General features: G+C 48.7%; 1 protein-coding gene across 1 annotated transcript in view; it reads left to right on the top strand.

The window, feature by feature from the left end:
• ALPK2 (alpha kinase 2) overlaps window positions 1-26,094 on the top strand; it is a 102,741-nt gene that overhangs the window by 37,045 nt on the left and 39,602 nt on the right. The window lies entirely within an intron of this gene.

The following is a 26,094-nucleotide window of genomic DNA, read 5'->3' on the forward strand; positions in this document are numbered from 1 at the left end:
TGTGCCACTTCTGCCAAACGCCATTACTGCTCCGCACCGGCAGGATCACCAGAGGCCTAGTTCCCGAAGTAATTGTACTCAAGGATTGTTAAATAATCCGCGGAAAGTCCTACAGCCTTGCTACTCCCAGCGTGGTCTGCAGACCGGCTTGTCCAAGTACATACCCTCCAACCCAGCCCCAGCCTCGCAAAATGTGCATTTTAACCTGATTCCTGGGAGATTCCTATACATACTGAAGTTCCGAACGCTCTTGTCTACAGGCGGGAGATCATGCTCAGATTAGAAAAGACCCAAGCAGGGACGCCTGGGTGGCTCCATTAAGCCTCTGCCTTTGGCTCAGGTCATGATCCCAAGATCCTGGGGTCGAGTCCTGCATCAGGCTCCTTGCTCAGTGGAGAGCCTGCTTCTCCCTCCCCCTGCCGTGCTCTCTCTGACAAAGAGATGAATAAAATCTTAAAAAATAAGTAAATAGGCCCTAAACAATTTACAAAAAAACAAGAACAAAAAACAAAAAACAAATCCTAAAGCAGAGGTCTGGTGGTGGACCTTAACATAGTCTGGTTCCTGAATCCAGCCCCGGGAGATTCGGATGCCCTTTGGTCCAAGCGTGCCTTGGGTGGTGGGGGTTTTAAAAGCTCTGGGTTGGTTCTCTGTACCTGTAAGGGCCTATTTATCTAGAGCAGCTCCATCCTGACCACCCCCCCCTTCAGGGAACTTACTTAAAAACAAGTCCCAGGGGCGCCTGGGTGGCTCAGTGGGTTAAAGCCTCTGCCTTCAGTTCGGGTCATGATCCCAGGGTCCTGGGATCGAGCCCCGCATCGGGCTCTCTGCTCAGCAGGGAGCTTCCCCCTCCCTCTCTCTCTGCCTGAATCTCTGCCTACTTGGGATCTCTGTCAAATAAATAAATAAAATATTTAAAAAAAAACAAAAACAAAAACAAAAACAAGTGCCAGAAACCAGTCCCAGGTAACAAAGCCTAAATACAAGGGCAGGTTAGGTCAGGTGGAGATAACAGCCGGAATGCAGGGATGAGTCAGGCCGGTGGAGACATCCAATCAGTGGGGCGTGCATACTGTCTCCCTAGCTATCAAGGAGTGTGGGCCCTGACTTTTCGGTGCCTTTTGGGCTCCAATTCTGACCAAAGTGATAGGCTAGTTCAAATAGCTACTACGGGGTGAACTGTAATTCAGTTGGCCACCCGTTTGTGACCTAGCATGACTGTGCAGCTTTCTCTGTGTGTTACAATCTCATTGGCCACCTGTGTGTAGCCAGGCCCAACCAATGGCCTTTGCTCTATAAAAGTTAGTCTGTGAGGCAGGGAGGGGTCTCCTCTTTGCAAGAGACAGCCCTGGCTGGTCAGTTTGACTCTCGATGCTTGGCGCGAAATAAATCTTTGCTTGACCTTCGCTTTGCATCAGTCTTGCTGCTTTGCCCATGGACCCAACAGGACCTACAAATCTGAGAATCTTAGCTGTGCTTTAGAACCATCCCTGTTACTCTCTAAATGTACAGATGCCTAGGCTCCACCCCCGGAAGTCCTGAGGTCAGTGGTCCTAGGGTTCTAGGGCTCAAGCTTGCAGACCTGCAGCCTTTAGGGGAATGGGAGGGTCCTCTTGGGAGGCTCAGGGTTGAAGCCCCGCAGAGTGAGGCCGCAGGGAGATAAAGGTTGTACAGCCCATGAAAGCACCGTCTCAGGGATTCCGGCGCCCCTTGTCCCTGACTTCTCTCCAGTCTCCGCTGAGGAGTCCGGCGCCGGGTTACTCGGGACTACCTTCCAAACAGGCAATGGGTGTTCTCCACCCCGAAGATCTGCTGCCCTCGGGCAGTGTGTGCATTCCTGCAACACCTCGTATTCTGTGAGAATCACACCCTCTCCACGATCAGGGCTTCTGGGGGAAAACAGCATTGCCTGCAGGTCGCTTCCTAAACAGGTCGTCAGAAAACCAGAGACAGAAGCAAAAAACTGTGCGTGGGAAGTTCCCTCAGACAGTGCAGGGGGGCGGCCCAGGTGGGCCGGTGGTCGCCGGGGCAGATATTAGAGACGCACAAGAGAACTGTGTGGACATGCTGGCAGCCCTCAGGTTAGGCAGGTGGGAAGGTGCTGAGGGTCGCGGGGACAGAAAAGGATCTCTGTGTCTGCGTGGCTGGGGGGCGAGTGCCACCGGCCTCGGGACACACCCCCCCCACCCCCTCCCCCCACTGCCTGCCAGCCTAGAGTGCTCCTCTCAGGAGACAGGAGTGCAGGACAGGCCTCTTTTTTTTTTTTTTTAAAGATTTTATCTATTTATTTGATAGAGATCACCAGTAGGCAGAGAGGCAGGCAGAGAGGAAGGGAAGCAGACTCCCTGCTGAGCAGAGAGCCCGATGTCGGGCTCAATCCCAGGGCTCTGGGATCCTGACCTGAGCCGAAGGCAGAGGCTTTAACCCACTGAGCCATCCAGGCGCCCCACAGGCCTCATTTTTAATTGTATTCAAAGACGCCTAGAGAGCGTCTCTGCTGCCAATGCAAAAGCTGAGCTGAAGGCTCTTCCCCGTCTGGCTGGAGATTCTCTACTAGACTCAGGCGCCTGGGGGTGGGGGTGGGGGGGTTGGCCTAGGACAGATCACGTGGGAACCAAGGCAGCACCTGGTCACACCCACGTCATTGTCCTACTCACCCATCGCAGAGGGGGGTCGAGTCACAGATCCTGTGTGTGGCCCAAAGGCGCCCGGGGCCCACGGTCTGCTTCTGCTCGGGGCTCAGGGCAGTGCGTCTCCACTGAGAGGGCCTGGATTACTGGCACCGGAGTCACCTGCGCGGTGATTTCAGATCTCTAAATCCTACTGGGCTCTCCGAACCAGCGCTGGGGGTGGTTCTCGTGGCAGAAAAATTCCAACCTTGGTCTTCATTAGACCGAGATCTCGAGGGACTACTACCCCTGGGGGCATTCCCAAAAGGAATCAGGGATTTTGGAAGCAACAGGAAGTTTCAGGCTTGTCAAGTGTAACCCTTTTGCCCTAAGAGGGGGGAAACCCCTCATGATTGGGATGTTTCTCTGCTTTCTAGTTGGCTGGGGCGGAGTGCAGCCTGTTCCTCACCTGGCCCACAACTGAAATGAATAGGGATCCTGATTTATTGTAACTAATCCAAAACAGGTGTGCTGTCTCCAGCTGAGCTTTATTTTAAGGAGTAGTTCAGGGACAGGAATTTGGGCGGCAGCAGTGGAGGCGGAGAGAGGAGGGTCCGTGGCTGCTTGGGTGGGTTTTGCTTGAAGCCAGTCTCTCTCCAAGGACTTGGATGGGAGCTGAGTGCCGGAGACATGCCTTGTTGGTGTTTGTTGGCTATGAGGGAAAATGAACTTGATAATGGGATAGGAAAACTGTTGGACTAACCATCCGTCTATCAATAGAAATGATAAAGCTGTGGCAGAAAAGAGTGGGTGCAGCCCCCACTAGATCAATAGGTAAATCAAACCAAGTAGAGAGTATAGAATCAGATCCAAGAATATATTGGAATTTGGTTTATGATGGAAATAGCACCTCAATTTTAGGAAAGAAACGTCTTCAATGCTGACACAATTAGCCATCTACGTGGAGACAAAAAAATAAGCCTTACAGTGGACCCCAAATAAATTCAAGATGGATCTTTGAGTTAAATATATATATTTTTAAAACCCAAAACTATTGAAAAAAATATTGAGAACTGTTTTTATGAACTTGAAAGCCATAAGATCTTCTTGGGACACAAAGGACAAAAAAGGAAGAAAACATTGATCATTTTGGTTACATCAAGTTAATTTCTATATAACAAAAAAAATGTCACAAACAAAGTTAAGTGAAAGTGACATACTGGAAGAAATATATAGGACAGCTGTAACCAATGAAGATTAATTTCACAAATTATATAAAAAGCAGATAAGAAACATTTCCCTAACAATTGAATTTTAAGCAAAAGTAAAAGTAAGTACGAAGCTCATAGAAGAGGATATACAAATGGTCACGAAACATGTGAGATGTTCAACTTCATGAGTAATTAGGAAAATATAAATGTTAAACATGTAATATCTCTCACCTATCAGGTAGGCAAAAAATTTACAGGATGGGAGATAATACCAAGGTGTTGAGACTATGAAGAAATGGGTACTCTGTCAGCGAGCGTGTAATTTGGTGATATCTTTTAAAACTTAAAGAGGGTATTACCCATCATCCTGCAGTTTCACGGGCCCAAGGAGACATGTACCATGATGTAGAGCAAGAAAGGTATATTACAAAATGATTCACACAACATGGTACCATGTACCCCCCTCCCCGAACCAACCCATAACCATACACGTCATTTGTACCTACACATGGGAGTACATAAAATATCTTTGTTAAGTGTAGAAGGATCCACACCAAAATGACAACCATGGCTACTCCAGGAGCGACACAGGAAGTTTGCATTGAGATAGGGGATTAGGAATGTTAGAGTTCTTAAGGAAATGACACTCGTTTCTTACTTGTATTATTGAAAACTACTATTTTTTTTTTTAGATTTTATTTTTTTAATTTTTATTTTTTTTTATTTGACAGAAAGAGATCACAAGTAGGCAGAGAGGCAGGAGGAAGCAGGCTCCCTGCTGAGCAGAGAGCCCTATGCGGGGCTCCATCCCAGGAGCCCGAGATCATGACCTGAGCCGAAGGCAGAGGCTTTAACCCACTGAGCCACCCAGGCGCCCCGAAAACTACTATTTTTTAAAAGGCAAATAAATGGAGGTCTAGGAATCTGTGATTTGGGTTCTGGTTCTGCCACTAACCAGTTTCGTGTCCCTGAGTTCATTTCTCCCCTTCTTTGGGCTTTTCCCCTCCGTTTTTCCTTAAACTGAAGAGGTTTGAACATGAGGGTCTCCAAGTTTCCAAGGTGGTTAAAGTCCTGTGAATCCCTAATTCCACTTCAGCTGCCAAAATAAATACCAAGTAGAGTGGAAGAAAACGTGGACCTTAAGGTGAGGAAATCCTTTCTAAGCACAAGGAGGAAAATTGGTAAATTCTGCATATGGAAAACCTTATAAACAGAATGTAAAAACAGATAAAAACTTAGAGATGTGTAGACAAAGAAAACAGCGTTAAGAAAGGATGAACAGCTTAATCCCAAACAGGCAAAGGAATCACAGTCAATTCATTAAAAAAAAATGTACGATTACATCATAAACTTATCAGCTGACTTCCTTCACACCCTCCGTTTTTAGTGATTGCTTTTAAAGTGATACTATCTCCAGCTGATAAGACTGTGAGGAAAGAGGCTTTCTTCTTCACTGCCGGCGGAAGTGCGAATTGGTATCATCATTCTGGGAGGCAGATCGGCAATATTCACTTCATACCTTTAAGATGCAGACTTTGGCCCAGTAACTCACCGTATGCAGTGATCAGAGCAGTTAAGACCTAGCAGGATGAGAACGTTCATTGCAGCGTGACTTGTAATCATGAACCTTTGGCCACAATCTAGATCTTTAATGGGGAAAGGGCTGCTTCAATGTGGTGGTACAAAATCCTTTGGAACACCACACAGCCATTACAAATCATGCTTTGAAAGCATTTAAGGAGATGAGAAAATGCTTGTCAACAAATGACAAAAACAACATATACGTACTCTCTTCCCCTGAAAAACTTGGTGTCCTGACGGAAAGCTCCAGCTATCCCCCTGCAGTCCCATGGAAAGCCCTGGGCACTCCTGTTCAGTGCCTTTACACCTTGCTCCAATTCTAGCATAAATGAGTCAGTCTCAAAATCACTCATTGATGGGTGGCTTTTAAAAGGAAATAGCCTCGGGGGCTCCTGAGTGGTGTGGTCAGCTAGGCCTCTGACTCCTGATTTTGTCTCGGGTCATGATCTTGGGGTCCTGAGATCGCGCCCCGTGTCAGGCTCTGTGCTCAACGGGGTGTCTGCCTGAGGTTCTCTCTCCCTTGGCTCCTCCCCACTCCCTGTGTGCTCACTCGCTCTATTTCTGAAAAATAAATAAAGAGAAAAAGAAATAGCCTCTCTTCTCTTCTCCCAGCTACTTTATAGTATAAATAAGCTCCATTCCATTTTTCTTGAAAAACACTTAATACTACAACTTTTCTCAGTCCCTTAAGAGGCTGCCCCAAATCTAGCAAGACAACCTTCCTCTTTGATCAGTGAAAATTAGTTCTCTTCGATGCTGAAAATTAGATGCTGAGTAGAGGCCCCAGCAGCATCCAAGGGGCTTGAAAATGAGTTAATATTGTTAAAAATAGAACCGATAAATAAGGATAAAATCGCCTTTCTTACCTTTTTCCTATAACCATATATGGTGAGACTATATTATGTGAGACGTCAGGTTTCCCCAGGAGGAAAGCTACTCTGTAATGGTAAGCAAGGTGTCCTGACTGTTTGCGAACCCTCCCCCACATTCATGTAGTAAAGCCCAGCTCCTACAGTGTTGGTATTTAGAAGTGGGACCTCTAGATCTAGAGCTCATGAGGGTGAAGCTCCCATGATGGGGGCTCAGGTCCTTATGGGAAGAGGAAGAGAGACCAGAGCTGGCTCTCCCTCCCCTCTCTCCCTCCTGCCCTCCCCCCACTTGGTATGTGTGCATATGCGTCTCTTTCCCTCTCCCTCCCCTTCTCTCTCCCTCTCCTCCTGTCTCCCTGTCTCTCCCTCCTTCTCTCTCTCTTTTCTTCCCTTCTCTGTCTCCCTCTGTGTATATATAATGTTTCTCTCCCTCCCTCCCCTTCTCTCTCTCTCCTTCTGTGTGTGTGTGTATTTATAGGTATTTCTTCTCTCTCCCTCCCTCTCCCTCCCTTCGCTCCCTCTGTGCCGCGCAAGGACACAGCGAGAAGGCAGACTTGGGCAAGCCAGGGAAGGAGTCCTCACCACGCTGGGCTCCAGAACTAGGAGAAACCCCTTTCTGTTGCTTGAGCCGCCCCGTCTGTGGCATGTTGTTAGAACAGCCCAAGCCGACTGAGACATCCGGTCACCCTCAGAGTTCAGAGCCCCAGGTAATGTGGGAGCCGTTCGGGGCACTGATGTAGTAAATTACTACAAAGCAAGCCTGGAGTCCCCAAGAGCTTTCATTTGTACCTAATTTAAATCAGAGGCTATTCACTGGGAGGTTGGACGTTCTTATAAATGATGGTTTGGGTGTTGTTCTGTTCATCGCATGACACAGGACGCTTTAGTAAGACATTTTTCTGAAACGGAATTTTTATTTACCAAAACCCAAGCAATGAGGCAGTCAGAGCAGGCAGGTGTGTCATTAGAAAGCGTGACGGAGAAGCTGTGGTGGGCGGGCACTTTCCGATCGTCATCTCAAGTTGCGTCCCTGTCACACTCTGCACCGGCTGCAGGGAGGAACAAGTGTTGTCTTCCGTAAAAATAGTAACCATTCATAGAGGGTTCGCATGTTCCCAGGACTATGCTAATGCCCTGCCTTCGGTAGTAATCCCTGTAATAAAGATGCGAGCTGGCCTACACAGCTCAAAGAGGTTAATTAACATGCCCGCGGTACATCTATTTTAAGGGACAAAACTGGAATTCACACTCACTAAGGAAATCCGATCAGCGCGGCACAAAGGGAGGCTGAGGGTTACGGGGCCAGTGCATTCTGACAGATGGCAGAGTCAGAATCGTTCAGGTCAGAGAACCCCAACTGAGGGACCCCAGCACCCGGGGGGTGTATGAAATTATCGGATTGTCCCCACGGCACTGTGCCCTATGGCTCCTCCGTCACTTATATTTCCCTACAGCTGCGGGTGAAGACCGTTTCTAGCTCCCCCTGCCCAAGGTCTTTCTTCACGGCCCGGAAGGTTTTCTGGCCACACAGGACAAGGTAGCTGGAAGGAGGAGACCTCATTTCCCCGTAGGATGATTCTAAGGCAGGGGCCACACAGTTTTGGACCGGTGCCCCATAGGGTCTGGTTCCTGTGTCCATACCCGCCACCTGTTTGGTCCCATGCAGTGTGAGTCACACTCCTCCTCTCCTGTGCTCCCTGAGGTCACCTCCTGATAGGCTCCCTACATCCCTGCTGTTGAATCAAGGTCAGCTTTTTGGAGGGGACTCCAATGAAGACCACTCCCTAAAGCTTCCCATTAAAGGTTGCGTCTTGCATCCCTATAACACCGAGGGAACTCCCTTTAAAGGCTTGACTGTGAAGGCATCTGGCTGATTCCTTAAGGCCCAGTGTTCAACGTCACTCATTTCGCAACACTTGCAGAATCCTAATGCCCCGCCTCACCGTCCTGCCCCGATGCTCTCCCTTCGCCCAGCCCTATGGCTCTTCGTTTCTCTGACTTTATGGCCTTTACTGCAAATGACACCAGATTAGATGGACAGTAAAACTGATCCATGATTCCTCACGGGCCAGGGGCGAGCCTTCTGGAACACACACAGGGCCTGAGAGTCAGAGATGCCCAATACATGCTGAGTTGAACTCTGACACGTGATCGGACAGGCCCGCCTGTGAGAGGGGATTTCAACTCAGCACATGGGACAAGACCTTCCGGGACTTTGTAAACCAGAGTCATAGGAGAAGATTTGAATTGTAATAATTCATTTCAAACCACATAACGGTATGACTGGAAAAGTAGCGTTTTAGTTTCCTAGGGTTACCGTAATAAAATACCATAGACTCGCTGGCTGAAAGAATGGAAATTTGCTTTCTCCCAGTTCTGGAGGCTGGATGTCCAAAGCCAAGGAGGTAGTTGGCCCAGTAGGTGTCTTCTTGGGCCTCCTTCTGTGGGATAAGGATGGCCACCTGCTCATTGCATGTGTCTGGTGTCTGTCTACGTCCTAATCTCCTTTCTTGTAAGGACATCAGTTATCTCAGGCCCCCCCGAATGACCTCATTTTACCCTAATTACCTCTTTCAAGGCTCTATCTACACACATCACGTCATTCTGAGGTACAGGGGTTAGGACTTCAACATATGAACTGGGACAGGGGGCACTTTTTAGCTCCTAATGAGTAGTCTGTAAATCTCTCCTAGACCATTTTGAGGGCATATGTCAATAGGAATGAAGATATGGAGAGTCAGTACTTAACTATCTAAACCAGGAAACTCCACCGTTCTGGAAAAGCAAACACGCCCGGTTCCATCTTATGGAATGAGGGTGACAGATGCTGGCTGGGGGGGGGGGGTACCCCAGCAGGTGGTCCAGGCCTGTGAGACGCTATAGGAGGCTGAACAATGCGTCTAAAGATGGAGATCTATGCCCCTGTCCCCAGTTCCTAGAACTTGTGACTATATTACCTTACGTGGTGAAAGGCACCTTGCAGCCAGAAGTCAAAGGTTTTGATTTGGGGATATTACCCTGGGTGGTCCAGTGACCCAGATGGAACCACAAGGGCCCTTCTGAGTGGGAGGGAGAGAAGAGGGTCAAAGTCTGAGAAAGATTTGAAGTCCCCACGCTGCTGGCTTTGAACCTGGAGGAAGAGGCCAGGAGTCTGGGATGGCAGGCAGCCTCCAAAAGCCTGAAAAGGCAAGGAGCTCTCTTCTGGAGCCTCTAGAAGGAATGCAGCTTTGCTGATACCATGATGTTAGCCCGGTGAGATCCATGTTGGACTTCTGACTGCAGAACTGTAAGGTCATAAATTTGCTGAGAAACTACTACGGACAGAAAGGGTAATTTTTTTTTTAAAGATTTTTATTTGTTTATTTGACAGATAAAGATCACAAGTAGGTAGAGAAGCAGGCAGAGAGAGAGAGAAAGGAGGAAGCAGGCTCCCCCCTGAGCAGAGAGCGCAATGTGGGGCTCAATCCCAAAATCCTGAGATCATGACCTGAGCTGAAGGCAGAGTCTTTAACCCACTGAGCCACCCAGGTGCCCCAGAAAGGGTAATTTAAAAACAGAGTACCTCAAAGCAAGTCTGGGGATATCTTTCTTCAGGTTTTTTGCTTCAGACATCAGAGAAGGAGCCCATTCATGACATAGACTTTGCAAATTCCAGTTGTCTTTGGCTTAGAAAATCTGATGTGGAAGAGAAAACAAGAAAAATGGCCATCTTTGCCCCGGAATTTGGCTTAATTTAAAATAACTATAACAGGGCAGCCTGAATGATGGGAGGCAAAAAACAAAACAAAACAAACAAACAAAAAACAACAACAACAACAACAAAAACCCAGGGTGCCTGGGTGGCTCAGTTGGTTAAGCATCTGCCCTTGGCTCAGGTCATGATCCCAGGATCCTGGGATCGAGTCCTGTGTCGGGTTCCTTGCTCAGCGGGGAACCTGCTTCTCCCTCTCCCTCTGTGCTCTCTAACTCTCTCTCACTCTCTCTCAAGTACATAAATAAAATCTTCAAAAATAAGTAAATAAAGTAAGTATAACATTTGGGAACTCAGGAAGACTCTGAGAGTAAGGACAGAGCCACGGACTCCACAGCTAAATTACTCGGGAATTCCTGGGTGCTGTCTGGACTCTGCCTGGAACATCTCCAGGTGCACTGACTCAGGTGTGCCGAGGAGCTGAGCACACAGGTGAGGGGGCTGGGCTCCAGAGAAGGCCACGCCCCTGTGCACCTTCTGACCTCAGGGCTGTGTAGGAGGCCGGGAACCCCTGAGCAGTCTCCAGGGCTGGGCTCTTCCAACCAGATGCCAGTGCATTTGGAGCCCCGATAGTTCTTTGTCACGGGCAACAGTCCTGCCCATCGTAGGGTGTGTAGGAGTGTCTCTGACCGTCTTACCCCACCTCACCCCTCTGGCTACTTCTCACCCCCACCCCAGCTGCCAACGAAGAATACCTCTAGACTTTCGTGAATATCCCCTGGGGGAGGGGCAAAAATGACCCGAAGTCCATTAGCTCTGGCTAAAGGCTGTACCCTCACCAGCGACAGGAGAGAACAGCGAGGCCCTCTAAATCCAGGCTGTGCAACAGAAACGTCACGCAAGCCACATACATAATTTTTTGCCTGTTCCCAAGTTGAGCAACCATCTCCACTCTTGGATTCCAGAATGTTCTCATCATCCTCAAAAGAAACCCTACCCATTAACAGTCATTTCCTCTTCTCTTCTCCCCCCAAGCACTTGGCAAACCCGAATTAATTTCTGTCTCTATAGATTTGCCTATTCCGGATATTTCGTAGAACCAGAATCATACAGAATTTGACTTCTGTGTGTCTGCCTTCTTTCGCTTAGAATAGGATTATCCAGGGTCATCCATGTTGGATCATCTACCCACACTTCGTTCCTTTTCACGGCTGAATAAGATCACACGGTATGGATAAACGTGGTATATCCATTCTTCATCCATTCATCAGCTGATGGACATCTGGGCTGTTTCCACTTTGTAGCTATTATGCATAATGCTGCTGTGAAAATTCATGTGCCAGGTTTATGTGTGGGCATATGTTTTCAGTTCCCCTGGGCGAATACCCAGGAGAGGAGTTGCGAGGTGACTTTCCATCTAACTTTTTGAGGAACCACCATTCTGGTTTTCCAAGCAGCTGAACCATTTGCATCTCTACCCATAGTACAGAGGAGTGAGCCACACACGTAAATTTAATTTTTTTGGAAGCTACGTTTTAAAGTTATAAGACAGGTGGAGTAAGCTTTAATTTTTTATTAACTGAGTAATTTAATTTTTATTAATGAAATATAACTGAAATATTATTTCAGTATATAATCCATATAAAAATGAATGAGATATTTTACTTTTTTTTCCTGGTATTAAGGTTTCAAAATTTTACACTTGTGTTGTCTTTCAGTTTGGATGCTAACTATTCACTGGAAAACACTTGATCTGTATTTAGCTTTCACAAAATTAACAATTGAAAGAATAGATTCATATACCCAGGACACCTGGGTGGCTCAGTGGGTTAAGCCGCTGCCTTCGGCTCAGGTCATGATCTCAGGGTCCTGGGATCGAGTCCCACATCGGACTCTCTGCTCAGCAGGGAGCCTGCTTCCCTTCCTCTCTCTCTGCCTGCCTCTCTGCCTACTTGTGATCTCTCTCTCTCTCTCTGTCAAATAAATAAATAAATAAATCTTAAAAAAAAAAAAAAAGATTCATATACCCAAATTGTTCCAAACTGCCTTACAAATTTTATTATAGATCTCGCACATGTCAGCTTTTGGACTTACATGTCACTTAATTAAAATTATATCAAATGAAAAGTTCAGTTCCATAGTTGCACTGGGAACATTTCAAGTGTTCTTTAGCGGCAAATGGCTATCTTCTGGATGGGACATCTCAGTTCTAAGTTATTTCCTTTATAATTGTGATTTTTTTTTTTTAAAGCATACTGCCCCAGGCCTCAACCTTGGTTTCTTTTTTTCCTCTCCTACAGCTGATTCAGTAACAAATTATCATTTTCTTTTTATTTTGAAAAATAGACTTTTTTTTTCAGAAGAGTTTTTGGCAAAATCGAGCAGGAGCCACAGACAGTTCCCATACGCTTCCTGCCCTGCATATGCACAGCCTCCCCCGTTACCAACATCCCCCACCAGCGTGGGTCATTGGTTATGACTGATGAACCTCCACTGACACACCATTATCACCCAGAGTCCACGGTTTATGACAGTGTTCACTCTTGGTGGTGTGCGTTCTGTGACTTTGGACAAATGTATAGTCACGTGCACCCACCATTATGGTATGTGGTTCTATTTTGTTTTTAAGAAAGGGAGTGAGGAGGAGAGAGAGCGAGCAGGAAGAGGCAGAAGGAGAGGGAGAGAACCTTAAGCAGGCTCCACACCCAGTACAAAGCCCCTGACTTGGGTCTCAATCCCACGACCCTGAGATCATGGCCTGAGTTGAAATCAAGAGTCGACTGAGCCACCCAGGTGCCCCTGTGCTTCCATTTTTAAAGGAAAGGGCTGTTTCCTGAATCCCATATATCTAGCTATGGTCTACCAGTTTGGACCAAGCGGCAAAGAGCTGCGATTGCCACCCTGTGAGCCCCTTCAGCCTCGCAGCCCTAACCCCGTGGAGCCTCTACGTTCAATACCAAGTTCCAACGTAGTCTCCCATGGCCAGGGCCTTCGTGTCCCAGATGGCATCCTGGCAGCCTCGCTGCTTGTCGGGCAGGCTCTTGTATCACTTTAAAAACAACAAGCCACCCCGCCCCTGAGCTGTCTATCAGGTTACTCAGGACAAAAGGGGACACTTCCCAGTTGTCTTTGAGGTCACAGGTTCCTGGGCTTGGGAAATCAGATGTGCAATTGAAGGCTGGAGCCGGGCTCGGGGGAGCGACTGCTTTCCCCTTGAAAGTGAGTTTTCATTGTAAGATGTCTAAGGACTTACGTCTGAAGGTCAAGGTTCAGCAGGAGCATCTGCCCAGGTCAGGGAATCTGTGGCCCACTCCCTCAAGGATTTGGGGCTCATATAGGATGGTGCTTCTCACGTTCTCGCCTGCACGCAGGTCACCTGAGAAGTTGTTGGAAAGCAGCTTCTGATTCACCAAGTCTAGGGCGGGGTCTGGGATCCTGCACGTCCAGTAAGTTCTAAGGGATTTCCAGTGACCGCACTTGGAGCAACCAAGGCTTTCCCCAGAAAGTGCTCGACGTGTCCTGCCTTTCCCTTCCACCCTCCGCCATCACACTCAACTGCCCAATAGCTAATATTAGCTCGTGCTGATGGAGTTCAAATATGTGCCAGGCACTGTGCTAGGATGTCGGTGGGTTAGCTTCCTGAATTACCTCGCAACCCAGCAAGATACATCCTGCGGCTGTCCGGGCTCTGGGTCGGAGCAGGGAGGGGGGATGGTAGGGTGCCTCCTGGCTTTAAACGGAGTCTGGCTGACTCCAGGGCCTCAGCCCTAACCACATTACATAGCCTCCCGATTCCGTGTTAGGTCTGAGCTCCTTAACTGTCTTTAGAATGAAAACAAACTCTGATAACTGCGAATGCCTCTGGTGACTGAGTGGGTAGCGGGGGTAGGAAGGGCACTTCCCGGTCATGCATGCCCATTCTCCGTGTACCTTGTGAATGTTGTACTGTGTGTGTGTGACCTACTGCGATAGAGTGATGAACACTTTGAAAAAAACTAAGCCTGTGGCCTCCATCGTCAGAGCCATATACCACTCGGGGGTCAGTATCAGACCGGTTCCCAGGGCAAGGGCATCAGATATCTTTCTCCAAACTGGGCATTCGCCATCACTGGTGAATTGACGAAGGTTCTTCAGGCTCTAGCCATAGCCTTCCCATCCTCTTCTAAGACCCTCCCCACATGCTACTGCAACAGTCTTCCTAAAACCTGGACCTGGGAATATCATTCCCTTGTTTAAATCGACAACACCTTCCTGGCTCCAGCCAAACCTTGGTGGACCCTCTCTCTACAGGACTAAATCTGAATGCTTTGAATGACACGTATGGATCTCCATATCCGGGTGGTAGGCTCTTGCCAAAGTCTCCCGGCTACCTTGCCCTTCCCATGAACCCCATATCCTAGTCATTCCAGATGAGGCAGGGAGGGGGACTTCCCTGCCCCAGCGTCTTATTCATGCTGTTTCCTTGACCTGCTCTCCCGAGGGCACACTGCCTGATCCCCTTCACCTTCTCTGCCTCCTTACATGGAAAGTAAATTCCAAGAAGACAGTCTTTGGCTGCTGATGTCCCCTTTCCAGCAGCTGTGATGAGGCCTGGCACACAGAGAGCTTTCTGTAAGTGTGTGTGGAATAAAGGAATGAAAAAATTAAGAAACATAAAGGCACAGGCAGCCCATAAATGGATTCTGGCTCTTTCCCTGATATGCTGGTCCTTTCCCCTCTCCCTGAAGGAGAATTCATTTCCCCCATAATGTTTTATTCCTACCTCTCTGCTAGCATTTACCTTACAGTACAGCTGTGTGTTCGTTCAACTGGGCCGCTACTGTGCAGAGCCGTGTGGAGGCAGACTCTGGGTCTGATTCATCTGTGAGTGCCCAGGACAAACACAGCGCTGAGTTAGATCTCATTCAAGAGGCAAGACAAACATGAACAATCATTTTCCCCCACCCCCTCCAATCTGCTGCCCCCACCGCATTTGCAGAGCTGAGGAGGGGGAAGGGGGCGGGCGGGTGGTAAAATTACAAATTCCGTAAGTTCCCCTTTCTGCTGATGCTTGAAAAATTATCTTTCTGAGTCAGCACAGGTATTTTGATATTGCCTTGAGATTTCAGGCGTGTGTGTGTGTTTTTTGTTTTTTTTTTTTAAGTGATGGCTTAAAAACAAGTGCTTTCACATTTACCATCAAACTGATGGTGTTGGGTGGGAAAAGAACCATCATGAGAACCGCTCCCTCCCTCATTGTTTACATGTCTAGCTCCGTCCGGGCCCAGCTCTGACAGTAAATGCAAGAACTCCCTAGTCACTGCCTGTCCATCAGCAGCTCGGAGAAGGTCCAGCTCAGGCCTGGCCTGGTCCCTGGAGGGACATTCTGAAGTGGCTGGCACTGATTACAGGGATCCAGAAGCCAGGCAGCAACCAGGGATAGACTCTTGGTTGTTCTGAATTCCACCCTCCTGACAGACCCCTTACCACGGAAGCAAGTGGGCCCCCTAGAAGAGAGCCAGCCTCCCTAGAGCAATCCTGTGGCTAGAACATCATTCTAGCAGGGGGCAAAGCATCACTGCTGAGCCAGCTGGAGACTGTGGGGGAGGGAAGGCCAACAGGACAGGCCCGGAAAGGAGTGGGTTGCTATAGCGGGTTGAAAATTGTCCTCTCAAATGTATGTCCACCTGGAACCTCAGAATGTGACTTATTTAGAAATGGGGCTTTTGCAGATGTAATTAAAGAGGAGGTCAAAAGACTGGAAGGAGGGGCGCCTGGGTGGCTCAGTGGGTTAAGCCGCTGCCTTCGGCTCAGGTCATGATCTCAGGGTCCTGGGATCGAGTCCCGCGTCGGGCTCTCTGCTCAGCAGGGAGCCTGCTTCCCTCTCTCTCTCTCTCTCTCTGCCTGCCTCTCCATCTGCTTGTGATTTCTCTCTGTCAAATAAATAAATAAAATCTTTAAAAAAAAAAAAAAAGACTGGAAGGATTCTTCCCTAGAGCTTTCAGAGAGAGCATGGCCCTGGGGACACCTTGATTTCGAGCTTCCGGCCTCCAGATCTGAGAGAGGAATGCGTGTTGTTCTAAGTCACCCACTTGGTGGTCATTTGTTTCCGTAACTCGAGGAAACTGATGCGGTCGCCAGGGGTGTGTCCAGGGATATGTCTGAAAGAAAAATTTCTGTTTTTCCATTTCTGCCTCTAGGACCCACTTCCAAAGTAGCTCAGGAGACAAGGGTTGCCTCAAGGGCGAGGTGAAAATGGTCAAAGGTTGTGCCGAGGAAAGCAAACAGCTGGAAAGAAAAAGGCATCTGTTCTTACTTTTGTTTAGGCGGGACAATGAGTTTTAGCTGGATTTTGTCGAGAGAGGAGTTTTCTAAATTCCTTTCTTCTCAGATTAGGGAGCCGTATGTCTGTACACACAGTGGGAGGGCGTGAGGGTTCGGACAAGTGTACACAGCCCTTGGAAGGTGCCCTCGGAGATGCTGGGACAAAAGGCTGACAGAGTCAGGGCCCGGAGGGACACGTTTGCCCAGACTTCACACCTCCTGGTATCAGGATTCTGCCTGCACCAGCTGAGGGAAACCATGAGCACGGATCTTTCCCCTGCTTCCATTTTGGGACATGGAGAGTAGTCTAGCACCCATATACCAGTGTGGAAAACTCTGACACCAGCTGCCACAGGGACAGGAGCAGAACCAGGCAGAACCAAGGACCCGGGAATTCCCTAAAACAATGTTCAAGTTATTGGATCGGAGGCAGGCCTAGGCAGAGAGAAAACTGTTACTCCCCATACAGTCCTCAGCTTCCTATGTGTGATGGAGAGCTCCAGAGGAAGACAAGATCAGTTCTAGAAAAACAACAACAACAAAAACCCAGGGCTTCCATGTACGCATGCTTCAGGGAAGAAATATATGAATTTTCAATCCACTGTCAGGACAAATATCAGCTCAGAATAGTTTCTGCTCTCCTGACTCGAATCACTGCACCGAATCCCAGACCTTGTCTTTCTTCCTTGGGTCTCCCAGCATTTCCCTAACAACTTCAGCTTCCTGAAACTTCTTTCTGAATCATTCTGTTTCCTCCCATCTACAGTGGGAGAGTTGACATTGGTGGCTCCCTGAATTTCCGGTCTAATCACCACATTCCTCTTTGCTCTCCCCCTGGCCTTTGATTTCCTTCATCTTTACCGTGCAGGGGTTTTCAACTTAACCCTTCAGCTGCACGTTCTCGCCGTACAACGCCGTGTCCGTAGTCACTTGGACATGGCCACCTTCAGTGCCTTGTGCCCACTGGAACAAGTGTGCTGATTCTTCTGGACACTCTTGTTTGGAACCTCAGTCGCTCACGGGAGAAACAAGAGGTGCTTCTCCCTCTCTCTACTCAAAAAAGAACGGATGGCTTCAGTTTAGATCTGAAGAAGACCAAGCCCAACCAAGCAACCAATTATTAGAGATGAAGACTTAATTTTAGTAGAATACGTGTTAACCAAAGCACAGGACCCTCGGCAGTTTTTCGAGTAGCAGATCAACATCTCAACAGAGAACGAGAAGAGACCCAGACTCCGAATATGCAAAACCTTCCTGGGTTGGCAAAGACACCCTGACCCAAGAACAGACTGGATGGATGTGACCTCTTTTATTTGACCTCTTTCCTGCACATCTGCTGTGGGCCTCGCACAAGGATGAGTAAGCCTACCTAGGAAATTTGGCCTCTGCTGAGCAAAGCTGTCTCTGAATCTAATCGGGTACCATGCTGCCTGCTGGGTATCTGTGCCCTTCTAGAACTGAACTCTCTGGGGAGACATTTTCTAACCAGAAGCCACACCTGGGCACAGATCTCTCCTGCTACTTACAAGAGACAGATGGCCGAGAAGGGAGTCTTCAAGCCCCATGCTTACATTTTCTCCTGATTTTTGGTAATGACTATCCAAGACAAGTGACCTGCCTATATTTACATTTATATTCAGATTTTCCATGTGCCCACTGCCATCTCAGCTGTGCCCCACGAAGCCAGGCTGAACAGACAAGATAGGAGTGTCATAACCATGACACGTATTTCCTGTTTCTAAAGTTTACAAGAACTTGCTTTGTACAGTGTATTATTTTCTGGGCAGTAACAGTAATTGCTACTATGTCGGTTTTGATTTTGCTCACAAATTGTAAAAACTGTAAAGAGAGAGACTGATTTGAAAATGCTCTCCTAGAACCCGACTAAGGGTTCATTGCCCCCCGCCCCCGCCCCGTGTTATTCCATCTGAAATCTACATAGACGTTTCGGGCTGTGGGAAGCAAACGGTGCCACACAACTCAACCCCCCGCTTACAACCAATAGCAGGAATTCAGTCTGAGGCTCCCGTGGGCCCCGGGGAGGAGACTGATGGGCTCAAGGGGGTCTGGAAACCCCTGCAATGATACACAGAACCGTGTAGGTAAAACAAGATTTGGGGGAAGAAGAAGAAGCCAAAACTTTTCTCAACCCCAAAAAGCATTAGCAGAGTTGGGGGCTCTACCATTTTGCTCTGTGGCTGTGAAGATTTTCATCAGCTTGGACTGGGACTGTGAGCCTCCAGAACTCTGTGGAGCAGCGCAGCCTACTGGAAGCACAGGCCCTTCACTTCACCCAGGAGGGAGAAGCCCCAACTCTAGAGGCAGGACAAGAATCAGGACATGGGGCCGTAAGGTGACCGGCCCACCGTCTTCTCCCTGGTCCTCTCTAGGGGGCCCACGGGCTTCTTCTGGATCAGGTTCGTAGGTATGACGGCAGGCTGTGTCTTCTGCTCTAACAGCTCTCCTAGCTCACGGAGAGGATTAGATCTGGAAGCTTGACGAGTCCAAGGGAAATCCAGCCCCGAGGAGAGGGTGAGGTTTAAGCCCCCTTTCAGTGTTTGTGATGTTTACAAGGCAGCGGGACATAGAACACCAGGGACATCCGAGTCAAGAGATACCCTCCAGCCTCTCAGTTTACTGTGGAAGAAACGGCCTCCGAGGGGTCGGTGACTTCTCCAAAGCCACTTTCCATGGCGCCGCAGATCCAGGACCCGAGCCGGGTTTCCGCACCGATTCCACTTTCCTTTAACCTTCTCACCCAATCGCCGCGTCCCCAAGACTGCAGAAAACCGAGAGACTCTTCAGAAAAGGAATTTGAGAAAAATCACAGCCCTTCCCAACTCTGTTTCCCTTAGGATTGCATAACTCCCCGCCGACCTCCAGACACACCGGGGCAAGGATGAAGGCTGCTTTTCTGACTCATTGTGTTTGGCAGCTGAATACAATGGAGGTCTTCTCGTGTGTTGCGATAGCTGGTATACTTGTCCTTAACCTTGCACAACCCCAAGTCCCAAAGGTGTACTTTTCTATGACATTTTACAGATGTTACCTGTATTAACATACGTAAAGGACTTAGCACAGTATCTGCCCCATTTTAAGGGCCACACAGGGCTGGGTGATTGGTAGCGAGGAGAGCACCTGCTTCCCACACCCGAGAGGCACGAGGAACAGGCGGATCTGACTCACACGTGATGTCCTTTGCTCACACCTTGTTTCCACCAAATGTACAAGAGGCCCTCGGCCCTAGGAAAGGACACATGTTATGGAAACCCAGTCCCTCCCAATAAAAAGATCCAACTGGCATTTTACCAACTCTACTGCTTTTCCAAGAAATCAGGATTGGAGCGCCAGCTTCTTCTGGATCAGGTTCGTAGGTATGACGGCAGGCTGTATCTTCTGCTCTAACAGCTCTCCTAGCTCCAGGCTGCAGATTCCTGGTCTCTGGGAGGGAATGGAATGCAGAGGAGCAGGTCGATTGACAGGGGTCACGTTTCGGGGTGAGGATTTCCGACAAGTGTCCTCCACATTCTTCTGTGTTATTTAACCGTTCAAAGCCTTTAAGTGATGCTCCTTTCTGGGCAACCCGGCAACTCCTAAAAATAAAGTCAAGTTCTGAAATACTCTAGCTTGCCCATTTCAGGGGCTATTTCAGGGGTGCCGCCCCAGGTGATGTGGATTCGCTCTACTGAATGACTGAAAGGCTGAATGTCGCTGTGCCCGCAGTGGGGGCTCAGCAGACACTGAGGAAAGGGGAGGCGCAGGGCGAGGCTGCAGCCGCCCCGGGTGGCCGGGAGAGGGGAAGGGCCCGTTAGACGGTTCCTGGAACCACGAGGAGGTAGAAATTGATGATGCGTGTACAACTGGGGAAGAACATCGTGCTATTTATGTCTAGGCCAGATAAGGAAGAAAGGGCATTTAAAGAACATTTTAAAAGAAGCAGGAGTTAGAGAAAGAAAATTATCCACCCCCCCAACACAACCCCCCAACCCCGCAACATCCCCCCTTTCCACCCACCCACCCCCGCCCCTGCAACCAGCACACATCAGCCTCTGGCAGTATTCCCAGCTGATGCAAGGATCCGAGTGGCTTGACCTTCCTGGCCCTGGGGGGTTGACCTTGGCCTTTAGAACCTTGGCCTCTCCTTTGATGATCCATCTTCTCACATTTCCCCATTCCCCTCCCCCACATCTTCAAGATCACTTTGCCTCGTGCCTTTTTGATCCCTTGGCACTTAGACCAGCCCCTCGAGTCCCCTTTCCAGGAGCCATACCCTTGCCCTTTGTGACATCAGCCATCATACTAATGTCTGCCCAAAGCCACCCACATGCCTCCAGAAGGTGTCCAAGGCCAACCTCACATGCCCTTTCCTTCATCCCTCAGCAATATATTTCCTTCTTGGGTCCATAGGAGGACTTTTAGCCACAGCAAACAGAATGGCCAACCCTGGCCTTATTCATGAGGACCTTTGCCATTCACTTCACTACAAGTGTGGGTAGAAGGTCTCACTGTTGTCTTAGTTGCTCAAGGACACCTGTGAGCTCCCAAGTCTTTTCTCTCATTCTGCTCCACTGGCCACAGCTTGTTGACTTTCATTTTTGTGCTGCTGTCCTGTTCCCGGCAAGAGGACAGCTCAACACCAGGCATCACCGCTTCATGACAGGAAGAAGGATGGGGGAGGCAAGGTACCTGCTCTGTCTGTGCCTTCTATAAGGAAAGCAAAAGCTCCTCTGTAGTCCCTTAGCAGAATGCCCCTTGTGTCTTGTTAGCAAGAACTGACCCCTTGGCCCTGTCTCCCTACGCATCTAGCTGTTTATGTGGTTTTCCAGCTTTTTTGGTTGGAGGTAGCAGGGGAGAAGGGGGTTGGGGATGCTGTTGAGTTAGTCAACCGCGATGCCTACACACCGCTCAGTAGAGAAGATACCCAAGACTGCAGAGAAATGTCCAAGAATCATCTGAGAGTTGATACAAGTAATATAAGGGTGCGACATCGGGGAGCGTCTGGGTGGCTCAGTAGGTGAAGAGTCTGACTCTTGATTTCCACTCGGGTCATGATCTCATGGGTCATGAGGTCGAGCCCACATCATGCTCGTGCTCAACAAGGAGTCTGCTTGAGATTCTTTCTCTCCCTCTCCCTCTTCCCCTCTCCCCCTCCCACATTCTCTCTCTCAAAAAAAAAAAAAAAAAAAAAGAGTGTGACATCTGGTCTTCACACGGCGGGACCGTATCCGTGGAGTTAGAGGAGGAGAGTTAGGTGGTGACCTTGTTTCCTCTCCTGCAGCAGCACCAATAGCTAAAATCTATCCATCTGGCTGTTGGCTTGACTTGTCATAATTGTTATTTATCTTTTCCACGTACATCTTGTCTCTTCAGCGGGATCATAAGCTCTTTGGGAGGAGGGATCTTATCTCTTACCACCTTCTATTGTTAGTGACTAAGTTAGTCTCATGGACTTGGTTGGCATTGAGGACACTCTCGTTGATGAAGACGAGTGTAACTCTGAACCTCACGAGGCAGATGAAGAGACGTCACAGCTTTCCTAAGGGATCCTCCTGGGGAGGCGACAGTTTTGAAAAGGCCGGCGAAGGAAGCAAGGCGTTTATAGAATGAGAGGGTGTTGCTAGAGAGGGGTCTGGAAAATGCGGTAGGAGCAGAGGGTAGGTTTTCAAGGGCAATACTGCTTTCAGGACGAGGTTTGAAGTGTTACTAAATTTGGTCCACCATTTTCTTTCCTTGTCTTCATTCATGTGTTTATTCAAGCAGCAAGTTAACGGAGCCCCTACTGTGGGCTAAGGTTCTGGAAATTCAGAAATGAATGACAGAGTCCCTGTCCTTAGGGCTTGTGAGGAAGCTGGCGAATGAACAAGGGGTCATGTTGCATAACAAGGACCATTACAGTCTTCTACCCAAAATGTCTCGGGACCCCAGGACTGCTAGCTTTCACATTAAGCAGGCGTTTCCAGCCTCTTGGAGGTGTTTGCATGAACTTCTCTTGTTAGAAAACCCAAGTTGGAAAGGGCTTTCCAGCCAGACAGACTTGGCTTTAAATCCTGGTTCTGTCATGGACGACGGGAGATTTCTAACCCGTGAATATCAGCGACCTCATGTGTCGGTTCTCAACGGACTGCCCCTCGGCTCGCCGTGCGCCCTTCCCTGCATGCTCACTGAGAAGGGAATTTCATGAACCATTTCTCTGTTCAGGGAAGCCCGGTGTGAAGCGTTCTCAGCAGAGGGCGCTGGAAGGACACTGCAGGAGGAAGACGGTGCTTTGGCATTTTCAGTATGGAGTGTGTGTGTGTGTGTGTGTGTGTGTGTGTTTTCACCCCACAGAGCTGGCCCAAGCACGGGGCTCAGAGCATGGCCCATCTGCTACCTTGTAGGCCTGCCCTAGGGAGGGTCTTCCTGCAGGCCACTCTCCTCGGGAGCCAGAGCTCTGCATGGCCCCCTCTTTGCACCAACATCCGGCCTCCTGTGGCCCCAAATACACGGGGCTGCCATTCCCGGTCTTTACTCCTGCCACATGTCGCCCACCCACTGTGAAGGCCCCAGCGCCTGCCCCTGCCAGGGCCTAGACCACCGCTGCCTGCCTCTGAGCTGAGCGCTGACTGCCTGCCCCCTGCCCACATGTGAACGGGTGGTCTGTGGCTCACAGCAGTTCCAGACCGACTCTGGTCTGGCTAACCCAGCGAAGTTCTCTGTCATCTGGTGGCCTGTTTCAGACCTTCTCCAGCGAGGTCTGAGTAACTAAAAAGCTGCCCTTCCTCGGTGCTTCCCCTCCCCTTAGAGCACAGTGGGGTCTCCCCTCCCCCTAGCTGCGGTTACTCTTCCATGCAACTAACAACTGTAGATTTCAACCTCCCTTCCTGGAGGTACTGTGTGGTTGCCGTCTCCTGACTGGACCCAGGCCGTTCACCTCATCTGTGAAGAAGACACGATAGCATCAGTCTTTCCGATTTACTTGACCACTGAAATGAGAAAACCTATGTAAAGTCCAGGGCTCACTACTCTGCTCACCAGGGCCGCTCAGTTTTCTCTCGGTCCTGGCCACTACTTTCTTTTCACAGACAACAAGGGAAGCTAATGTCAGCCAGAGTCAGGGATTCGACAGGATGGTGCCGACAAATGTATGGTTAGCCCTGGAGGAGGAGACTGAGGGTCAGAGAGGCTCAAGAGGTTACTTGGGGTCATATATACAATACTGTACTGAGCTGAACTCAGGTGCCCAGACCTCGGAGTCCACACTTCTCCCACTGCACTGGGTGTCCTCCTGGAACCCCAGACCCTCCCCATCTTTTCATCTGAGTGAGAACAGCTTTCTGGCCACCGACGCCTCTTGAGTTTCAACACTTACTCTGTAATGAGAACAGCCGAGCGGCAGGAGAATCACTTGCTGGGGTTCTTTCACAATGACCTCCCTGAGAGATCTCCTCCTAAAAGAAAGACCTGACTCATTTGAAAGGTGTGAGTCTGTGGTTTCCCTCTTTCTCTGAGTCAGTCTCTGAATGAGACCCAAGGAGCCTGCCCTTGGAACTGTGTCTCAGCCTTGACAAGCATACACTGGCCTGTTAAAAGCTCCACTTTGAGAAAATCCCATTGTTTCAAATAACATTTATGGAATTTCACATCAGCAGTGGACTGTTTGTGTGGCTTGTTGCCTGGACATAATTTCCAAAAGGCCTTTGTTAACAGCAGTCTTTGTTATGCTCACTGATGCTTCCCTGGTGCTTAGAAGAGAACTTGGAACGTAGTAGATGCTCAGTAAACGTTTGTCGAGTAGATGAATTTACACAGTCAAGGATTTGCCATACTTCTTTACCTATGTGGGGCTTCACTAGGCTATTTTAAAATGGGACTTTATTTTTAAAGCAAGAGAGGGGAGGAGAGAATATACATTAACAGGAACATGACTGTTCTGGAAATTAAGGCAAGATACCGTGGTTATGTGTCAATGACCAAACTCTCCCTGATCAAAACTTATTTGTCCTGTGACTCATTCACTCCAGACACCAGTGCCTTCTAGGTGTTAGCCTATAACTCTGGTTTTTGGGTTTTTTTTTGGGGGGGGGAGGGTAATAAGCAATAATGGGTGGTTAAAATCCCAGTAAGCAACATAGGGCTTTTTAGTGGGAGCCCTTTGGGAAAAAACTGTCCAGTGCCTGGCAGAGAGTTCTACACAAGGCAGCTACTCCATAAATGTCTATTGGCACTGAGGATAATGTGATGATGACAGAATCTTAAAATAAAGGACTGACACCGGTAGCAAAAATTCAGGCCAGGGAAGAAGGCTCAGGAAAGGGTCGTGGTGTTTTTAACTGGACAGTCTGCCTTCATTTCTCAAGTCATGACCAGGAAGCCACCCCAATTTTCTTTCTTCATATTTCAGTATATTTGTACTACATCTCATTATGAAAAAACTGAATGAAAAAGGCAAATGGAAAGAGCATAGAGGTTCAGGTATAGAGGTGAAACCATACACATCTTAAACTTCTTGATACTAAGAAGAAAAAAAAACAAAACAAAAACCCTTGCTTTGTGTTTCCCAGAAGTGATCTTCCTTGTTTTCTTTTTTCCATTTTAAGGTGATGGGGGATATAGAAAGAGAATAAGTACATTTTTCTTTTTAGAAACACCGGGATGTGATTCAGTAGTGCCCCAGCTTCTGGTTAAAAGACTTTTTAAAAATAGAGTTTTCCCAAAGTCAGGAGCAGACAGGAAGTCCAAAGCCCTTCAGCTTGTAGAGGTTTCATGGGTGATGTTGGCTTGAGCTCCCTGATCATGCGTGGTTCATTCATTTACTCCTTCTTTCAACAAGTGCTCGTGGTGCACCTGCCGGGTGCTAATTGCTGTAACTAACAGCCTCGAAGACCACATAGAATGCGAGCTCCTTCCCGACAACAGGGCAGATTGCCTGTGCTCTATGCACTACCAGGGACACTCCCTGATACGCTGCAGGCGGTCAAGAAACATTTGTTGAATCGAAGATGGTCCCAGCCCTCATGGAGTGTATAGCACAGGAAATGATATTGAGTTTCTTCTTGCTCCTGAGGCCCTTTTATGCCAATAAGTTCAGAATTAAATGAACGTCAGGGTGGGTTGAAGGAGGAGATGAGAGGGGAATCACTGGTGACAGCAGGCAGCCTTGGGGGAGTGTGGGGGGCGCTGTGGCTCTGCTGGTCTCTCTCCCACTGGTAGTACGTAAAGGGACTGACTGCAAGGCAGAAGACCCAGGATTCTCCCGTGTGGTTTCTGGGAGTGAGCCTTGGGACTTGGAGCCACACTGTGCCCAGAAACATTCCAGGTTGGCTTTGTTATGCCCTGGGAGACTCTGTCTCCTCTCCTTTATAAGCCCAGCTATCAGTTTCTGTACTATCAAAAGGGGTTGCTCTAAAGCGCGGTCCTGGAGGCAAAGACGGAGGTACTTGCCAAAATTTAGCAGCAATTCCCTTTTTGTTGCCTGGGCGTGATTTTGACGTGTGTTGAAATAATTGATGAAATTAAAGTTTTAAGAGATAAGAATGTAGTCTAAGATCTTGTTGCTTCCTTCAACAATAAACGATATCATACAACAGTCAGGGTTTACTCCTCACAAAGTGAGTTTCCTCTCTCCTTACCGCCCTCCCCTCCCTCCCTACCTCCCTTCCTTCCCTTCCTTCCTCCATCCTTCCCTTCCTCCCCTTCCCTTTTTCTTCCTTCTCCCTCCCTCTTTCCTCCCTCTCTCCCTCCCTTCCTTCTTTCCTTCTTTCCTTCCTCCATCCGTTTCTCTCTCTCTCTCTCTCTCTTCCCCTGAATCTTCTACTTCTCATGGGCATGGTCTGCCTGCCACGGGACATCTG

Source organism: Neovison vison, chromosome 3, assembly GCF_020171115.1.
Source record: "Neovison vison isolate M4711 chromosome 3, ASM_NN_V1, whole genome shotgun sequence".
In the NCBI taxonomy this organism is placed as follows: domain Eukaryota; kingdom Metazoa; phylum Chordata; class Mammalia; order Carnivora; family Mustelidae; genus Neogale; species Neogale vison.